Source organism: Mixophyes fleayi, chromosome 1, assembly GCF_038048845.1.
Source record: "Mixophyes fleayi isolate aMixFle1 chromosome 1, aMixFle1.hap1, whole genome shotgun sequence".
In the NCBI taxonomy this organism is placed as follows: domain Eukaryota; kingdom Metazoa; phylum Chordata; class Amphibia; order Anura; family Limnodynastidae; genus Mixophyes; species Mixophyes fleayi.
In genome coordinates, this window is record NC_134402.1 from 247669528 (window position 1) to 247687940 (window position 18413).

Here is an 18413-nt window from a genome sequence, read left to right on the forward strand (position 1 = left end):
GTTCATAGTCTGTTATATATGTAACATAGTCTACATATGTGTTAATATGTTCATAGTCTGTTATATAAGCATTTGTTAAAACCTCTGTAAAACTACCATTGATTGGGAAATCTATTTTCTGTGCAGAAAACAAAAGGTTGTATGCGAATGGTATGCATAAAGATAAGAGAAGAGTTTGCATACTGTTGAAAAGAGATAGATAAAGGAAGAATTTGCATACTGTTGAAGACAGACAAAGAGGTGATTTACTATTGAAAAGACAGAGATATCGGTTGCTGCCTGACCAGGGAAACTGGATGAGCAAGGTTGTGTTTGAAATAAGAACAATTTAATAGGTAGTATGTGGATTATGTAACATACGGTGAAGTTTAATAGGTAGTATGTGGATTTTTTTTTATGTAACATACAGTGCAGTTTAATAGGTAGTATGTGGATTCTTATGTAGCATACGGTGTTATAAGTAGTATACAGGGTATACAGTGTTATAGGTAATATACAGTATTCTAATCTGTATATGGTATGGGTTCAGGTAGTATGTGAATTTGTATGTAGCATACAGTGTTATAGGTAATATACAGTATTCTAAGCTGTATATGGTGTGGGAATAGGTAGTATACAGGGTATACAGTGATATGGTAGTATCAGAGCCGTAACGACGGCGGTGCGGGCGGTGCGACCGCCCAGGGCGCAAGCCCAAGGGGGCGCAGCCGCCCGTTACCTGCCTCTGTGCCCAGAAGAAACCACGCTCTAATTTAAGCAACAATTCATTCAGGGCATCAGAAGCAGTTCAGTGGAACGCATGTGCGTTCCACCGAAAGCAGGAAGTTCGGCATTTGGAACGCATTTGCGTTCCAAATGCCGAACTTCCTGTTTTCGGTGGAACGCACATGCGTTCCACTGCTTCTGATGCCCTGAATGAATTGTAACCTACCGGATACACAACTTACTCACAATTCCCGGATACACAACTTACCAAAGTGTCCCCTGTATATCCCGCACGGTAAGGTTGTGACTTTTGTAGATCTTTGTTACAGATATTACAGTGATAGGAAACGGAGGGTAGTGGAGGGAGCTGTATGTGCCTGGGATCTCCCCTCCAGACAGGATTTAGTGAGCAAAATATGAAGTTGCACTGACTTTCTTATAGAGGATTTGTCTCTAATGCTTGCTACTGATAGTAAATGTAGAATTTAGCAGATTATATACATCCAATATGATTCAGATTGTTTTGGTGAAAGGAAAAGTTGATTTCCACCTCTATAAAAATCATGTATTCTCCCCTATAAAATATCCTGTTTTTGCTTCTGTCAGTACCTTTTTGATTAAGATCTCTCATGAGACAATGTCCTTTGATTTTCCATCTGTCTTCTAATATCAATAATTTGGTTTGTACTTTAATATAGAACCAGTGCCATATATCTATATAGATATAAATGTATATACATGCATTTAGCTTTTCATGCATTTGCAAATATGTGTAACAGAATTTTTTCAGTAAAGTGCCAACTACACCCCCACATAAAGCTGGCCACACCCACTCGGCAAATGTCACGCCCACTTAGATGGGGGGCGCCGGTGCCCTGTCTCGCCCAGGGCACTAAAATGTCTAGTTACGGCACTGGGTAGTATACAGGGTATACGGTGAAAACAGACTTTGTGGTAGAGTCCAGGGTATCGAGGAGCTGATAGCCCTTGATATTTCTGTATTAGGAGGTGTGTGGGCGTAGCCTGTGAAACCACACACGGATAAAAAAAAAAAAAAATCTCTAGTAAGTTCTGTTTGAAAGGAGAACAGGTAAAAAAGTCTTTTTGCGTAGCGTTGAGAAATAGGTTGTTTTCACAATGGATGCAAAGAAAACGCTAGAGATAGTTCGTGTTGTGCTGCCTAATGAATGGCCGGTTAGTTCAGCAAGATTTCTCATGTTTAATAAATATGATGCTTACGCAACTGAATATTGCGACAAGTGGGTAAAAATGACCAAGGATTGTGAAAGACCTTTCCCAAACATAGGTAGTTTCGAAGCAGAGGTGTTAAGTAATGTTAGAGATAAAGTGCGGTTGATCAAATCAACGAAAACGAGAACTAGACATGATGATTGTTTAAAATGGTGGCAAATGGAAGGTAGCACGTGGCAGAGCAGCGTATGCACAGCGGAAATCAGAGTACTGGAAATGAGCGTACCGGAAGTGTGCGTTGCTAAGCGTGGCGAACTGAGCGCAAACACGCCCCTGATAAATTCGGTCGGGGCGGGAAGTACAGCCAATACCAAAAATGTAAAAATGGTAACTAGTAACTTGTATGTTGTTTTAAGTAATGTTAAAAGTAATGTTTCAGGACAAAGAAGAGGAACGGTCCCACCAGCAGGGGCAGCTGCTGAAAGTGGTGAGAATAATGAAAAGGTTAACACAGGTGGAGACATCCATTGTACTGCAGCAGCAATTTCAGCAACTAGTTTTAATGATTTGGTAGACTTACATCCTGTCTGCACAACAGCAGTTCCCAATGGGAAAGCAGACAGGAATAGTGATGTTCCCTTAAAACATGTAGCAAAGCATGATCCATGCACTAGGTCTGAAACATTTTCAATTTTGTCTGATTTCCCTGATCCTAGGAAGGATTTGACCAAATGTCAGAAATTTATTAGATATTATGGTAATATGTATGAGCCAACTAATAACGATTGGCGAGTATTATTGAAGACCTGTCTTCCTCTCAATACTGATATACAAAAGTTCATTAAGGATTGTATGTTGGAGGAGGATGAATCCTTAACCGAGGATGATAATCAGGACAATATTAGACATATAATCACACAGCTGGCCATATATTTTCCAGTGATAGTGGACTGGAGCAAAATTTTTACTATCCAGCAAAAAGATAGTGAAAATGCAACAGACTATTTTTGCAGAGCTTTGATAGCAATGGGCAAATATACTGGGGTACCAGACATAAAAGATAATGTATATTACAGGGAGGTTGCTGTTAAAGTTCTAATGGATGGCCTCAGGGAAAACTTGAAAAGAAGGGTGCAAACTTCATTACCAAACTGGAAAGGAATCACTGTAAGTGTTCTCAGGGAGTCAGCTATAGGACATGATAAAAATATATGTAAAGAGGAAAAAGCACTAAGTGATAGGGTAATGATGGTAAGTATCCCAGCACTAGAGGGGCTGCACACACGACCACCAGCATACAACCCACATAACAGGAAACCCAGAATAGTGAGATGTTACAATTGCAGAGAAGAAGGACACATTAGGAGAGATTGTAAAAAGGAAGAGAAACAACAGGAGTTGAGGAAGTGTTTTCAATGCAATAAAATGGGACACCTAGCAAAACATTGTGCAGACATGACATGGATGTGGTTCTACTGCCGTAAGAAGGGAGACATGAGTAGGAACTGTGTAGAGAGAAGAATGGATACCTGGGTTGGAAATCACATAGACATCCACAAAGGAGGTGTACACTTCTCTCAGAGGTTCCCCTACAATTGATTGCACACTCTGTAACAACTAATATTCTGGGGGAAAAATATAGCCGACTCTAGAGTTAAACTGTGGTAAGTATTAGTGTGCAGGGAACGGATTTAAAAAAGGTAATCTTTGTTGATTTTGTTTGTTCGTTTTATGTTGTTACATGTTCGTTTTCCTAAATCGCTGGCCGATGGCAAAGAATAGAAATGTTTGTTTTGTTTGCTGTTTTAAGATAACTATCTTGTTTTTCTTCTCACAGGTAAAGGGGACACAAAAGGAGTTTAGACTGAGTGATCAAAAGGGGAGATAGAGAAATAGAAGAATCCCTCTTGAAAGACAAATTAACAATAGACAATTGGAACACTCTTTTGTTTTAGGCTGCAGTGACTCATGATAATTTGTTTGGCTGAGAATCATTATCCAACAATGAAGTATGTACATACTTTGCTCCAAAATATCGTTTTATGTATTTCAGAGAAAATATGAGTCCCTAAGAGTAAATTTTTACATTTCTCTATCACAAGTTAGAAAAGTCCGTTGAAAAGGTATGTAGTCAATGAGATACCGAGTTCTTAATGAACAAATGACCGACGACACTGGATTGCACTGTTAAGACCCCCTAGTCAAGTATGGGGAGGGGTCATAGTTAGCAAATAGCTAAGGGGAGCAGTGGAATGAATACAGCCATTTCCCCATAGAGTCAGAGTCCAATCCAGCTGTCATTTTGTTGTAAAAATCTCCCTTTCTACATGTATGTTTGTATTCAAACCTTTGTATTCCCATCATTCATTGCTTTCCTATTTCCCATTCTTTACACAAACGCTAGTCTCTCCCTCTCTCTCTCCACCTCTCTCTCTCTCTCTCTCCCCCTCTCTCTCTCTACCTCTCTCTCTCTCTACCTCTCCCTCTCTCTACCTCTCTCTCTCTCTCTCTCCCTCTCCCCCTCTCTCTCTCTACCTCTCTCTCTCTGCTCTGGTAGAGATAAAATCAGACACAGTCTCAACAATGGGGCTAAAACATATTTTATTTTTTTACATAAGACAAATTCAGAGATACACACACTAGATTGACATAAGTTACAGAAACAGTCAGGGGTTTTGTTTTCATGTGTATAGAAACTGCTGATTTTTAAGCAGAAAGGTTCTGTTGTGGAAATACGATTCATGTTTTATAGATTGCATATCTGTTTTGTTTTTTTTTGTTTTGGTTCGTGCCTCCTGTACAAAATTGTGCCTTTATATGGATGCACAAAGGGTGGGCAGGACAGGAGGACAGAAGAATGCTAGAGGTTAGGCATACAGATTTGCATCTCTGTATAGAACATTGGAGTAGGATTTTTACCACAAGATACGACATAATGTGAAACCCTAGAAAATGTAGAATTTTCATGTTTTATATTTTTCACTGTTAGACAGACATGTACTGGATACTGTTATATTTGAAGAAAGTGTTATAGAAAGAGACCCCTTTGCCTTTTCCCACTTAGTCAAGTAGCTGAATATGAGGTACTGAGAATGACATGTGAGTTGGCAGAGGAAAAATCGATTGATATACATTGGTCTTTAGCATTTTTCTAGTCTAGAGGGCGATGTTGAGGTGACTGAGAAATCGTTTTATAGCAATACCAGCACATGATTAGGACACTACATAGAGGACTTTAGACAGTGACACAGTTACCAACTGGAGTAGCTGCTAGTAAGGTCCACACTTACACGCACAACCATACAGGGCTGTCACACCAGGGAGAACATAGCTGTCAAATAGACAGCAGGGTTTTATGTGACAGCTAACAAATCTATATTTTATTTTGTCTTTCGTTGTATTGTTTTAGTTTTAAAAAAGGTGAACACACACACACACATGCACGCATACACATATTGGTTAATATAGGAAGATTTGTGTTACCTGAGGGATAAACTGTCTGGAAGGTGAAGAGATGTGATGAGGAGTCTGGTGGACTCTGGAGAGATGGACAAGGTAGACTAATAGAGCCATCCCATATCCCTCCTGCTGATGGGTTTTCCTCCAGGTAAAACAAATACATGTCATTTAATTACCACCATGCAGGATCCTAAAGTATACACTGGTGTACCAATGAAAAATGTCTGGGTAGAGGTGTATTGAAATGTGTCTAATGTATTACTGTATCATACTCAAAACTTTTGTTATTCAATGTGATAGTCCTAGAGTTATAATAGATGATAGGGGTATTCATGTTATTGATAATAGATGTATAATGTATGAGTAGTGGTAACAAATCACATACTTTCAGTTAGCCATAAACCAGTGTGAACATAAAGTAGTGGTACTCGGTAGAATGAATTGAATAGAATAAGAGTTGGAACTTGATTGGAGTGCCACTAGTCCTTTCCCGCTACCAAGAGATCACCCCTGGGCAGACTCCTAACCTGTCAGTTTTTGAAATGTTCTTGACCCCTCGTGAGATGAGATTGCAACTGGAAGGCCTCGAATGCAGTTAGTAGCACCTGAGCCAAAGGCTAAGACTGTTGTCTAGCGTGAAGTTGTAGTTTTTCCTGTTTTATGTTCTCTCATTTCACTCTCTTCTCAGGACGGTTAATTCTTTTGATTATTAGCAGGTGACAGAGACTGGTTCAGGTAATGATAGGGAGGTGTTGGGGAGGAAGAAGTTAGTAGCATAATCAGTCCGGCCAATTACTCTATTCAATTCAGGGGTAAAGGAAAATTTGGAAACCTTGGAGCTTGGAGAAAGTGCGAGGGGCTATTGTCTGAGTAGCATTACGTCCGTAAGTAGGGCGACACCATAGTTAAAAAGAGACACACCCAGCGATGCCAGTCCAGTAATATTCGGACTTGAGCAGGCATCCTTGAGAATGATTATCTTTCTTGGGAGGGTAAGGTTTTAGACCAAACAAAGTGCTGGGCGTGCTCACACGTGCCTCAGTGATTATATCAAGTAGGATTAGTTCTCTATCCACTAAATATTTTTGAGGTACCCGAACTATAGGCGGGAGGTCACTAAAGGAAAAAGTAGGACACCTAGGTCCCTTAGTCTGAAGTCTCCCAATGCTTTGCAAGCCGATCACTGTTAAATCTGAGTATTAAGAGACTGGGAAGAACGAACAGACAATAGCCCGCCCACAAGTGTTGATGAAAAGAACTGGTGACATTATTAGATGTGTGTATATTAACGCAAGCTGAAGGAGATTGCATATGACATTATTGATAGACATAGGATGATGCTATTGATGAACATGAAGTGTTTAAATGTATTCTGAGCTTAAAGACATGCGTTGGACAGAAGAACCTGTTAAACTTGAAGAACTGTAGTAAAGAATTCTGTATAGCTTATACACGTTCTACTGTACCATGTACCTTTCCAAATAATGTATTAAGTGTTTTATTGCACCCTTGAAGGGCATACAAAAGGTTATCTCCAAGCTCCAGAAGTGTACGGTTTATAGTAAAAGAAGAAGTCGTTTAGAGGATTAAGACTCTCTCTTATGATAACTTGTTTAGATCTACAAACAGCGTGGACATACACCAAGGGGGATTTGTATTACATAACAATGAAACGTGGTACTGAAATCCTGCATATAACATCTTTAAGGTGATAGTTTATTGTACTATCAAAGGGTGGACTGTTGAAGTCGTATAATTGGATGAACGAAAGTATATTGGTTTAATATTGATTTGCCGTGCGTATTGCGAAGCGTACGCCACGTGTTACGTGTCGTGGTGCGTTCGCACGGTAAAATACTCACGCACACACCCGCATTACAACAGTTAGTTATTTATATAATTTCATATTGGTTCTGTTACACTGTAATTCAGGAGCAGATAGTATTCGGTTTATTATTAGTCTATATATATATATATATATATATATATATATATATATAGTGATTATATGTACATTGTAGTGTTATTAAAGGTTTAGGTAATCGGAAAGGTGTCATGCCTGATATCATATTGAAGCCCTAATCATCAGCAGCTGTCCGGTGCAGTCGGTGAAGAGATCGCACATTGCATACTTTAGTTATTGATATTAGAAAGTAAACCTTTGTATGATACTGGCTATGAAAGGAGCAGACCCCCTGGAGAGAAGACCCCCCCACCTTTGGATTCCTTAGATTGAATCAACCTATTACCTGTCTGGCCTGGACCCACCCAACGTCTGGACCTATAGAAACAATCTACGTCATCTCTATTGTTAACAATGAAACACTGACTGTATATATATTAGCTGCATCTCACTGGGGCCTCAGTCAACTCTGACACAATATTCTATACAGAATATTGTCCATCGGGTCCCGTGGTTGCGCAGCGTGCGCAAGCGATTGCAGCGGTATGTATGTATTATCTTTTGGTATTGGCTGTGCTGTACTGTACTTTATCATGATATAATAATGTATTGAATTGTTGACTATTTACATCTGTTAAAATAAATCACTTTGTGCTTTGGACACACATACAATTGATTGGGCAATGCTTATTTTAAAACGATAGAATTACTTTAACAGGCAAGGGGCTTTATTGGCCAAGTTAGACATTGAATCGGCATTTAGACTGCTGCCGCTTCACCCAGAATCTTTTAGATTCATGGGCTTTAGGCTACAGGACAGTTTCTACATTGATCGCTGTCTCCCCATGGGGTGCTCAGTGTCATGCGCTCTTTTTGAAAAGTTTAGTTCGTTCCTGCATTGGTGCGTACAAGCAGGAACGGGTCACCAAGGAATCGCCCATTATTTGGATTTGGATTTGGTTTATAGGTCCCCCTTCATCTGCAGTGTGTGCAGACACGCTTTTTTCAGCTACGGCATTGTTCACAATCATGGGGGTCCCAGTGGCGCATGACAAGACTGAAGGGCCTAACACATGTTTGTCATTCTTGGGCATAGAGATAGACACCATTGCAGGTTGTTGTTGTTTGCCTGAGGAAAAGATAAACAAGTTAGGGGCAGCGGTTTCTGAGGCAATTAGTTCACAGGGTATCTCCTTTCGTCAGGTTCAGTCTCCTCTCGGATCGCTCAATTTTGCATGCAGGGTGATACCGATGGGACGTATTTTTTCTAGAAAATTGCAAATGGCCACATCAGGCTTAAAAAGGCCTCATGCCAGAGTACGCCTATCGGCGGAAATAAAGGGAGATTTAAGAGTATGGGCCAAATTCTTGCAGTCTTTCAATGGAGTGCGGATATGGCCTAAGAGACAAGTCTCGAATGTTTTGTTGGAATTACACACAGATGCCTCTGGGGCGAATGGTTTTGGGGCCATTTTTCAGGACGAGTGGTGTGCAGCCCCTTGGCCTGAGGGATGGCGTCAGAGCGGTTTGGTGTCAAATTTGCTGGTTCTGGAGTTATTCCCAATAGTTTTAGCCATTGATCTATGCTGTCAGAGGTTAGCGGGCCAGAATGTTGTTTTCTGGTGTGATAACCTTGGGGTGGTGCAGGCAATCAATCGCCAGATCGCTACGTCATTGCCAGCAGTGAAACTGTTACGTAGACTTGTTCTGAAATGTTTGGAAAATTATATAATTTTCCGGGCCAGACATGTACCCGCAGAGGTGAATAAGGTGGCAGATGCGCTTTCCCGTTTCCAATTGCACCGCTTTAGGGAGCTAGCTCCTTTGGCTCAATTAACCGGCATCCCTTGTCCTTTCTATGCATGGCAGTGGGTCGAGTCGGAATGATCGAGTTGGCGGAGTCATCCTTGGCGCAATCCACAAGACGTGCGTATCAGTCAGCGTGGAGTCAGTGGGAGGCTTTCTTACAATCCAGGGCCTCAAGTACATCAGGTCAGGCGGAGGAGATTTTAGAGTTTATGTGGGAAAGATATAACACGGGTGTTAAAAAGGCGGCCATGGCCTCAGCGTTAGCAGGCATTTCTTTCATGGCCAAATTACATTCAAAAGTTGATCCCACAAGAGGTTTTATTATTTCCAAGGCTATGAAAGGGTGGGCTAGAACCCGCCCTTCGGTTCCTGACTCTAGGCGTCCCATTACGGTTCCCTTGCTTAGGCAGTTGATTATGTTGCTTGCGGAGGTCACTTCTAGCTCCTATGAGTCCACTTTATTCAGCACAGCTTTTTCTATGGCGTTTCACGGAGCGTTTAGCATTAGCGAACTTGTGGCTAAATCGAGAGTTTCCCTAGGTACAGCCCTTTTGGGAAAATATACTTTAGTTGCTAGTACGCAGGTCTCCGTAAAAATTGCACGATCCAAAATGGATCAGTTTAGTAGGGGTCATTGGGTCACCTTGTCTCCTTGCAATGATACGACTATATGTCCGGTGGCTTGGTGTAATAAGTTTTCAGGAATGAGGCCTAGGGATAGCGAGGCTTGGCTAGTACACATGGATGGGTCTCCTTTGTCCAAGTTTCAGTTTAATGACATTTTTAAAAGTGCGGCGAAAAAGGTGGGTTTAGACCCAAAATTTTATGGAACTCACTCGTTCCGTATTGGAGCAGCTACAGCTGCTGCCATGGGAGGGGCCTCCGTACCCGATATTAAATTGTTGGGGCGATGGAAGTCCGATAATTATAAAAGGTACATCAGACCTTAAGGTAGTTATATGCTCATGTTTTGCATATGTTATTTCTCTATTGTCTATACTTTGTTCTCTTGCTTTACTTTTATCTTTCTGGTCCTTGTCCCTTCTCCTCCTTACTCTTCCCTCCCCCCCTTCCTCGGTAATCCAGGGCGAGAGCTGCTTGCCGTGTTCAGCGGGGGCATGGAGGGATTTTTTCCCAATTTCTTCTACGGATTAAGGCCTGATTAGTGGTGAGCCTCTGGGGTTTTTTGGGTTGGTTCACCTTCATCTGGGTTACCGTTCCTTTACTTTCTTTTCTTATTAAACCTGTTTAGGTTGGTGATATTTCCCGCCTAGGGGTGTTAAACCGTTTGGGTTGGTACCTCATAGCTTATGTTAAACCATGATTGGTTGGTATGTTTGCATGTCTGTATCATAAATCACGCAGTGGTTGGTAGTCGGGCATAGAACCATAGAATTAATATATTGTCATGTTGGTGTAACATACGGTAAACCATGACTTATTTCCCACCTCCTGTTAAACCTCTAAAGGTTGGTATGTTTACAAGGCACGTATAGGCGTCATATCATATTCCCATTGAGCATATATATTCATTATTTCCCCTCATCAGAGTGGTAAAGGTAATCCTGATATTAGTATCCCCCTTAAAATATAAGTCTAATAGGTTGGCATTTATAGCCTCACACATATATTTCCCCTCTCTTTAGCTTAAGCAATTTTATTCATCATTGGCCATATTAGATTTCTGGGTTATTATATAAGCAGTTCTATCATATATCTAGTCATATAAACCGGTTGGTTGGTCCATTCTCCCCCCCCCCCCCCCCTGTCCCACATTTCCATACGAGGCTGGTATTAAACCTTTGTGTTTGGTTGCAAATATGGACAATTTGTTTAAAGTATGCAGGGGTCAGGGTCATTGCTCTTCAGAGCTGGTGTGTCTTGGTGTTATGTATGCATATAGGAGGAAAAAAGTAAAGGTTACAGGGCCTGTGTTGACCCTGGTTTATACTCAAGGAATATTTTGGAATATTTGTTACTACTCCAGATCACCAATTCTTTCTATCTTCGGTTTACAGGCCTGAAGATAAGCATTTGGATAATGGGACACTCATTTGTGTATTGGGCTTCAAAACATCATTTGGCGAATGAGTGGTCTAATTTCCCATGCCCGGTGGATATAAAATGGATGGGGAAGAGGGGCCTTTGCTGGCCATTCTTGGTTTCTTGGTTAGAAGAGGAATTGGCAAAATCACAACATCCTGATATTCTTGTTTTGCACCTCGGGGGGAATGATGTGGGGAAGACTAAATCATTGGCCCTCATAATAAGCGTTAGAGAGGATTTACGTGCTATTCGGGCACGATGGCCTACAATTAGGATTTGTTGGTCCAACATTATCCCTCGTTTATTCTGGAGGTTTCCCATTCGCCCCTCTACACTTACTAGATTATTAAGAAAAATTAATAGTGTCACGGGGAAACTGGTTAGAGAATTGGGGGGGATAGAAATTTTCCACCCATCCATTAAGGCGGATAATACACACCTGTTCCGGCCGGACGGTGTTCATTTAAATAAAGAGGGGACGGGGTTTTTCATCAGGGAGATTTATGAGCAATTAGGTTCGTGGTTTTGTGCTCGTGGTGGCGGGCTGGGAACCCGTTAAGGGAGTATTCCTTGGTTTAGTTTGAATGCCATTTGGGCATTGCAGTATTTGGTTAGATGATTAGTTGTTTAGTTGACTGCAGTTTGCTCTCGCCACCACCAGGTGACTTTCATTTAATTGGTTTATGATTAATAAAAACTGCGACCTTTTGCCAAAGTAGCTATACGTGTCTGTGTCTTTATTTCATTAGATTAAGTAACACTTTTAAAGTACGAAGGTTGGTAAGGTGCGTGAAGGAAAAAGACATTAGCCATATGCGTTTTATAGATGAAGCGTTAACAAAAGGTCCAAACAAGCATCCCAAAATTACTCCACTCCTCAAGGTATGACATTATCAATTGTGTTGCATGCAAAAAGAGGAAAAAGATTGGAATACTAACAAGATATACCCATGAAGATGGGGATAAAATTTAACTCACTCTATAAAAATATTTGAGTACATGCATACAAAAATAGTTGTATAATGCTATAACAAACACTCCTACATAAGATGAACCTAATGTGTGCAAAAGATACACACTAGGCATACCAGAACACACCTACAGGGTATTTCTAAAAACCACACAGCTCCATGTTCTCATTCAATCCTGCTGGAAAGAGGGAGCCTATATAAAAAAAATCCAACAATACTTTATCTAACACAATGTCCTATTGCAATCACCTCCCCTGCTTGTTTCTTTGATACTTTCAATCCCTGACCGAGGCACTATTAATATCTCCATCAGAGAACACTAAACAATGTCTGGAGAAAATATGTGATTCTATTCTTTTGATAATATTACACCTATGTTCAAGAAAACAAGTATTAAAAGTGCATCCACATTTACAAGTGATTAAATAGATAACGAAAGATGTCTAACAGTGGATGAAACTATCACATTTAAACGTTTCTTTAGTTTCAAATGACTCAAAATAAAAATAAACTTGTAATGCAACCTTTTGTATTGCATCTAAAATACCCCTTGGGATTCTCTGGGAACCAGGAAAGATGATAAACCCTACTACCAATAATTGACTCTTTGATTATTAATAAAGAATCTGGGAGCCAATTTAACTAGTATTAGCTCTCCTAAATATAACAACCGTTTTTCAGGGAACTACTAAGTTTAATACCCATCCAATTTGAGCAGCTTTAAGTTTTTATTAGTTATATGTTTCACCTGTTGTGAAATGCATTTGGACGCAAGCAATAGAGACTTATATGACTTATCTGACCCATAGTCAGAATGCTTCTCTAAAGATGGCTTTAACCTTAACAAAGACTCTCTATTTACATGGGAAACCTACCTATAGCCAGCATTTAAAAGATCTTCAGCATCTGTCCTTTTCAGAAAAAGCTCTGACAATTTTTTTTAATCCTCAGGAGTTGTCCTTTTGGAGTTTTATTTCTCCATTTTTTCAAATGAATGCTTTATAATCAATAAAATTGTTACAATCAATATTTTTGTAATACTTTTCAGTCTCAATTATTCCACTTTTGGCTGAGAGAGATACACAGAAGAAACTGATACGTGAAGAGTGATACGTACTTGTGAATTTCAAGGTATACATGTAATTATTCAAGTGAGTGATAAATGTTTTAATAGAAGCAACATTCCTCTCCCAAATGAAAAATAAATCATCTATATATCTGCCATAGAGGACCAGATTCGCCCCCTAAACCCGCCACACCAAATGTACAAGGACTCAAAAGCAACCATGTACAGGTCGGTAAAGCTTGGAACAAATCTAGTCCCCAAGGCAGTACCAAGTATCAGAAGCTAAAACTGTAATTTGATAAAAAAAAATAATTGTGCTTAAGAATGAAATTAATAGACTTCAAAATGAACTCAAAACATGTACTTCTCATCCCCTCATCTCTGGTTAAAAAATATCTGGCTCCCTCTGGTTCCTAATGGAGTGGCGCAGATCCTGGTCCCCTGCTTGGCCGCCCTCACCGTAATTGTAAAGTGAGACCTCTGTAAAATGCACGCCGAGCTGTCTCTGAGTCCTCCACATTGGAACTCATCTCCTCCTTTTCAGAAAGGTATAAATCACGCTCTTGTTATATTGTCTGCGATTTTGCTTTTGTAAATTTTGGGTTGTTCTCTCATGTTACCATGTTGTGATTTTGTAGTTTTAGTTTTCCCTAGTTTTGTATCTGCCCTTCCTTCCTCCACCCCTTCTGCTCCTCCCTTCCCTTCCTTGCATCCTTAACATTTTATAAAATCCAAAAGAGACGAATTGCCTGTTTGTTTACTATTTTATATTACTGTTGTATATATTTGTTTCCTTTACAAATAAAGAATTTAAAAAAAAATTCTGACTGCTTTAATACCTCCCTCATATTGCTGTAAAGAGATTCGACATAACAGGTTAGAAAAAAAACCAAACATCTTTCCAAATAACAAGTCGAATCATATGTAAAATCATATGTTTCCTTGAGGCACACCTTCTAACAATCAAAAAAGAAATCTTGCCAAACCCTAGAAGCCTCTGCACACTAGATCACTTGAAGGGCTATTTAGATCCCAAAAGTTAATTCTCTACAAATTCACCCCACCAGAGAAATCACAAGATTGGACTTTGACTTTAAAAAGTGTTTGCATTGTTGCCTTTTTTCCTAGCTAGTGCAGAGGACACAGTGCCAGTGTGGAATAGGAACATCTCTCTCCTGCCGCTCTTATATTCCCCCCTCCTCTATTCATCTGGGATCTGTTTTCCCATTGGCAAAATCTCAGGATTGTATACAAATATCTTTCCAAAAAATTTAATTAATTGATGACACATAACCAGATATCCCTTAGGCTCCAACACATAAATTCTAAGGGACCAATTCAATTCGGACACGTTATTCTAGGAACGCGGCATGCGCATTATTACCATTAGCACGGTAAAAGTGTACAGGTAAAAAATCCAGGTTAAAATTACCGTATTAAAGGCAATAGTACAAACGCCGTGTTAATCCTAGACTAATGTGGCCAAATTGAATTGGCCCCTAAAGGTCTTAGCACAACTGAAAAAAAAATCACAAACACTCCACTCTATCTACACTGTGGCATTACTGTAAGAAACACACTTTAAAAGTATGCAGCCCCGATCTACTCTATCCCCCCACCCAGAAAAAAAACCCAAAACACACGCGAGAGAGCTGCTGTGCAGCAGCTCCGTTTTGGCAGCACTGTACTATACAGTCGCCACAGCACCGCCGCGGACGCTTCTTTGACAGCGCTGCGGCTGCTGTATAGTACAGTGCCGCTATGTGAGGCACTTCGTTAGCGGAGGGGGGGGAGGTTTCTGTGATGTTGCTTTTGGAAAGTTTTTTTGTTTGTTTTTATAACTGCCTTGGGGTGTCTTACAATGGAAGGTATATTTTCCAAATTTAATGTAGCCCTATTTAGAAGGAGCATTTCTGCCTTTTTGCCGTCCACTTGTGTACATGCTACACGTCTGCAATTCAATTGCACAAGCTTTTATATTCTAATGTTCAGGTAATTGAAAACTATGTAGGAATTCATTGCTCTTGTTAAACATGCAATATTTTTGGTTATTGGGTTGGGGGTGTTAATAAATGTAAATGTTTAACCTTTCTTTTTTTGTTTTTCTTTTTTCCATCTCTCTTTAGTTTTGGCATAAAAATGTCGGATACAGGCCCAAGCACTGCGGAGGCCAGAAGCCTGAGAAATTAAAATTTTACTGGCCGTGAGTTAGATATTTTGGTTGAAATGTGTATCGAAAAATTTCCTACTCAACATACATGTATGTCAAAAACTGAGAAACTGGGAAGGGATAACGCAACAAATTAATGCAATTGATCCTTGTCGGTGGGACTTTAAAAAAGAAATTAATTGAGCAAAGGAGGCACACTCAAGGAACGGGTGGTGGCCCAGCACACACCATAATCTTGACGCCACTGGAGGAGCGTGTGAGTGTGGCAATTTCGGAAGAGTCTCTGGTTGAGGTGGGCGGAATTGATACAGGCAGAGACTCACCCTTAATATGGCCATTATCTTCTCTAGGTACATTTTGACTATATTATGTGGGTGTATGTTAATGTTTGTGTTTAGTTTACAAACATGTGATACCTCTATCAGTATTCACATCACATTATTTCTGGGTGGATTATCCAATGTATATTTAATTAGATCCAATTTTAGCCGTAACCTAAATTCAGATTATTCTAAATGGATGCATCACAATGTGAATTTTTGTACTGTAAGATTTGTATAAAATTTGACATGTAATCTTTTTTGTTTGTTTCTTTTTCACAGAGCGGAAGAGGAGCAGATCAGTGTGGATACTAACCCAGAGAGAGAACAAGTAGAGGCGGGTGCCCATGATGTTGAGCCCCCTCTGAGGGAGCAGGCACATCTCTTGAGGCACTATCGCACATAAGCCAAAATTTTGAATCTGCCACACAGTCTATTGACTTAAACGTCCATAACATGTCCAATACCCTCATCCATCTTGAGCATAAATTTGATGAACACATTAAATGCAACCCTCACTAATATGTGCACCCAGTTGGGCCAAATTGTCAAGAATCTGCAAACTTCACCACATCCTCCACTAATTGTCACTACTTCACCTACTCCAGCACCACAGCTCACTATTCCAAATTTATCTCCAATATCCATTTCTTTGCCTCCTTCCCCTTCTCAGCCTCCTGGCCAGGTACACCCCACATACCCCTCTGCCCAGGCCTCTCATCAGTCCCTTCCTGCTGACCCTCAGAGTTCTTATGCTTCCTCCGAGCCCTCAACATTGCAGGTCACTCGAAGTCAAAAACATGTTATGGCCTCCAAGAGGGGTAAAAAGAGGGGGAAAAAATGAAATCAAGTTTTTGCTGTGTTTTATTTTGTTGGTTTACTTTTTTACTTTTATTTGTTTACATCACTATCTAATGCTAATAAAAAAAAATTTAGTTGGGAAAATTTTAGATTGGCTTTTGCGGTATAAAAATGCAGATATGGGAAAAGATAACATAATATTGTTGATTGTGAGTACAATGAAAAAATAGTACACTGACTCCACATAACTTAAAACAATAAGAGCCAAACCACAAAATTACTGTTTACTATACAAAAGGCCCAGCAATGTGTTTCCAAAGTGGCATTCAAATGTTGTTTGTTTCCAAGTTGTGTGTGATTGTAAACAAACACATACACAAGCATATCTCCCCCCCCCCCCACCAATATCTTAAACCTATCATAAACCAAGGTACATTAAAAAAAGAAAATACTAGTTTTGATAGCTAACATTGTTTGAGGCACAGAGACAAGTTTGTCACGTCAACGTACACTTGATTTGTGTAAAGTGATAAGCATGGATGCTTAATTGTAGCATTTCTTACAATTAAAGTTAAATTTTGACCTGTCTGTTCCTTTTTCCAGGGGCCATAAAGATGTTTGGATCTCTTAATCTAGAACAAGCAAAGGTTTTATTGACCTGTGGTGTGTGTTGTTTGAACTGGCTTTTTTTTGTGTCCTTATTCCACAAGGGAAGAAATGCTTGATTATATGCAGTTTAGTCCAAACATGTTGCATTGTAGTGCAATTGAAAATGAATATGTGATGTGCAAATGCTTTCAACATTACATGAATTTAATATAAAACGCATTCTGTAAAAGAAAGACCAAAGAGAGTACTAATTAGCCTCACTTGCAGGGTAACATGGTTTTATTACTGCATTTACTTGTAGTAGTTTTGTGTGTCAATTATCAAGTAAACTAATCCTGGTAAAATTTTGAGTAGGGCTACGGCTCTTCCGAGTATAACTATCATTTTTGCCTTTGTTTTGTGCCCTTGGTTTGTTCCACATTTTTGACAATTAAATTTAAACTCCAAAACATTACTGTAATCACCCTTGCTTTGTGACATGGTTGTGCAAAGTTGCACATTAGCTTCTTTGTACTGCTTTCCTTTCCTTTACAACTCATTCCATCTAGGTCACTGCATTCTCCTGCAGCCATGGCATATTCCTCACATAGTAGTACTACAGTTACTTAGGTACCCAAATCAATGCTTAGTGAAGGGAGATATTTCTAGATACACATGTTTGGAAACCCCTATGTTTGGGTGGGGGTTGCATCTCCCTAGGGAATGTGTGGCATGAATGCCAGTAATAACTGCTTGATTACTGGCCACCCTGCAGAATACATTCTGCAGAGTGGCCACAATGTGGCGTGTGGAGAATTTAATGTTTGTATTATAGTGGTATAATGGCATAAACTTTGCAAGTAGTTTGGTTATGTCAAAAGTAGACACATGTCAAATTCCGAATTGGTCTAACAATAGTGTTATTTTGCACAAACAATTAATGGATGCTACTTGCAGATAGTTCCATCAAGACTCTGCCGTGCCTGTAATGTTTTTTTTTTTCAGTGACAATTTGAAATGATCATGTTTTTCTGAATCAATTTCAAATTCTCACACAAATATCCAACATTAATTAGAGTTTAGTTACATACTGCTTATTAAATTAAACGGATCATGTCCTCCTTGGAACACATTCACACTATATCATATGCGGAACGGTTACATCCTTTGCCATCATTACCATTTTATATGTTAAACTAAACCACAAGGTGCACCCTATCCAAGCAGGCCACACAATAGTGGCATGGAAATACCTGGCTCAGTGTAGCTAATACTACATTAGTAAATGTAGGAGACAAAGTGCAGGCTTGTTCTGAATTCATGTGGGACAACATTACAAAATAGATCACAAGGCAAATGCATCATGCCCCCCAAATTGACTAAA

General features: G+C 39.8%; 1 long non-coding RNA gene across 1 annotated transcript in view; it reads left to right on the forward strand.

The window, feature by feature from the left end:
- Positions 1 to 15575, forward strand: part of LOC142107758 (uncharacterized) — a 52033-nt gene extending 36458 nt beyond the window's left edge. The window contains exon 3 of the long non-coding RNA XR_012680009.1: positions 15277 to 15575. This is a non-coding gene — a long non-coding RNA (uncharacterized LOC142107758). The remainder of the gene's footprint in view (positions 1 to 15276) is intronic.
- Positions 15576 to 18413: the final 2838 nt, after the last annotated feature.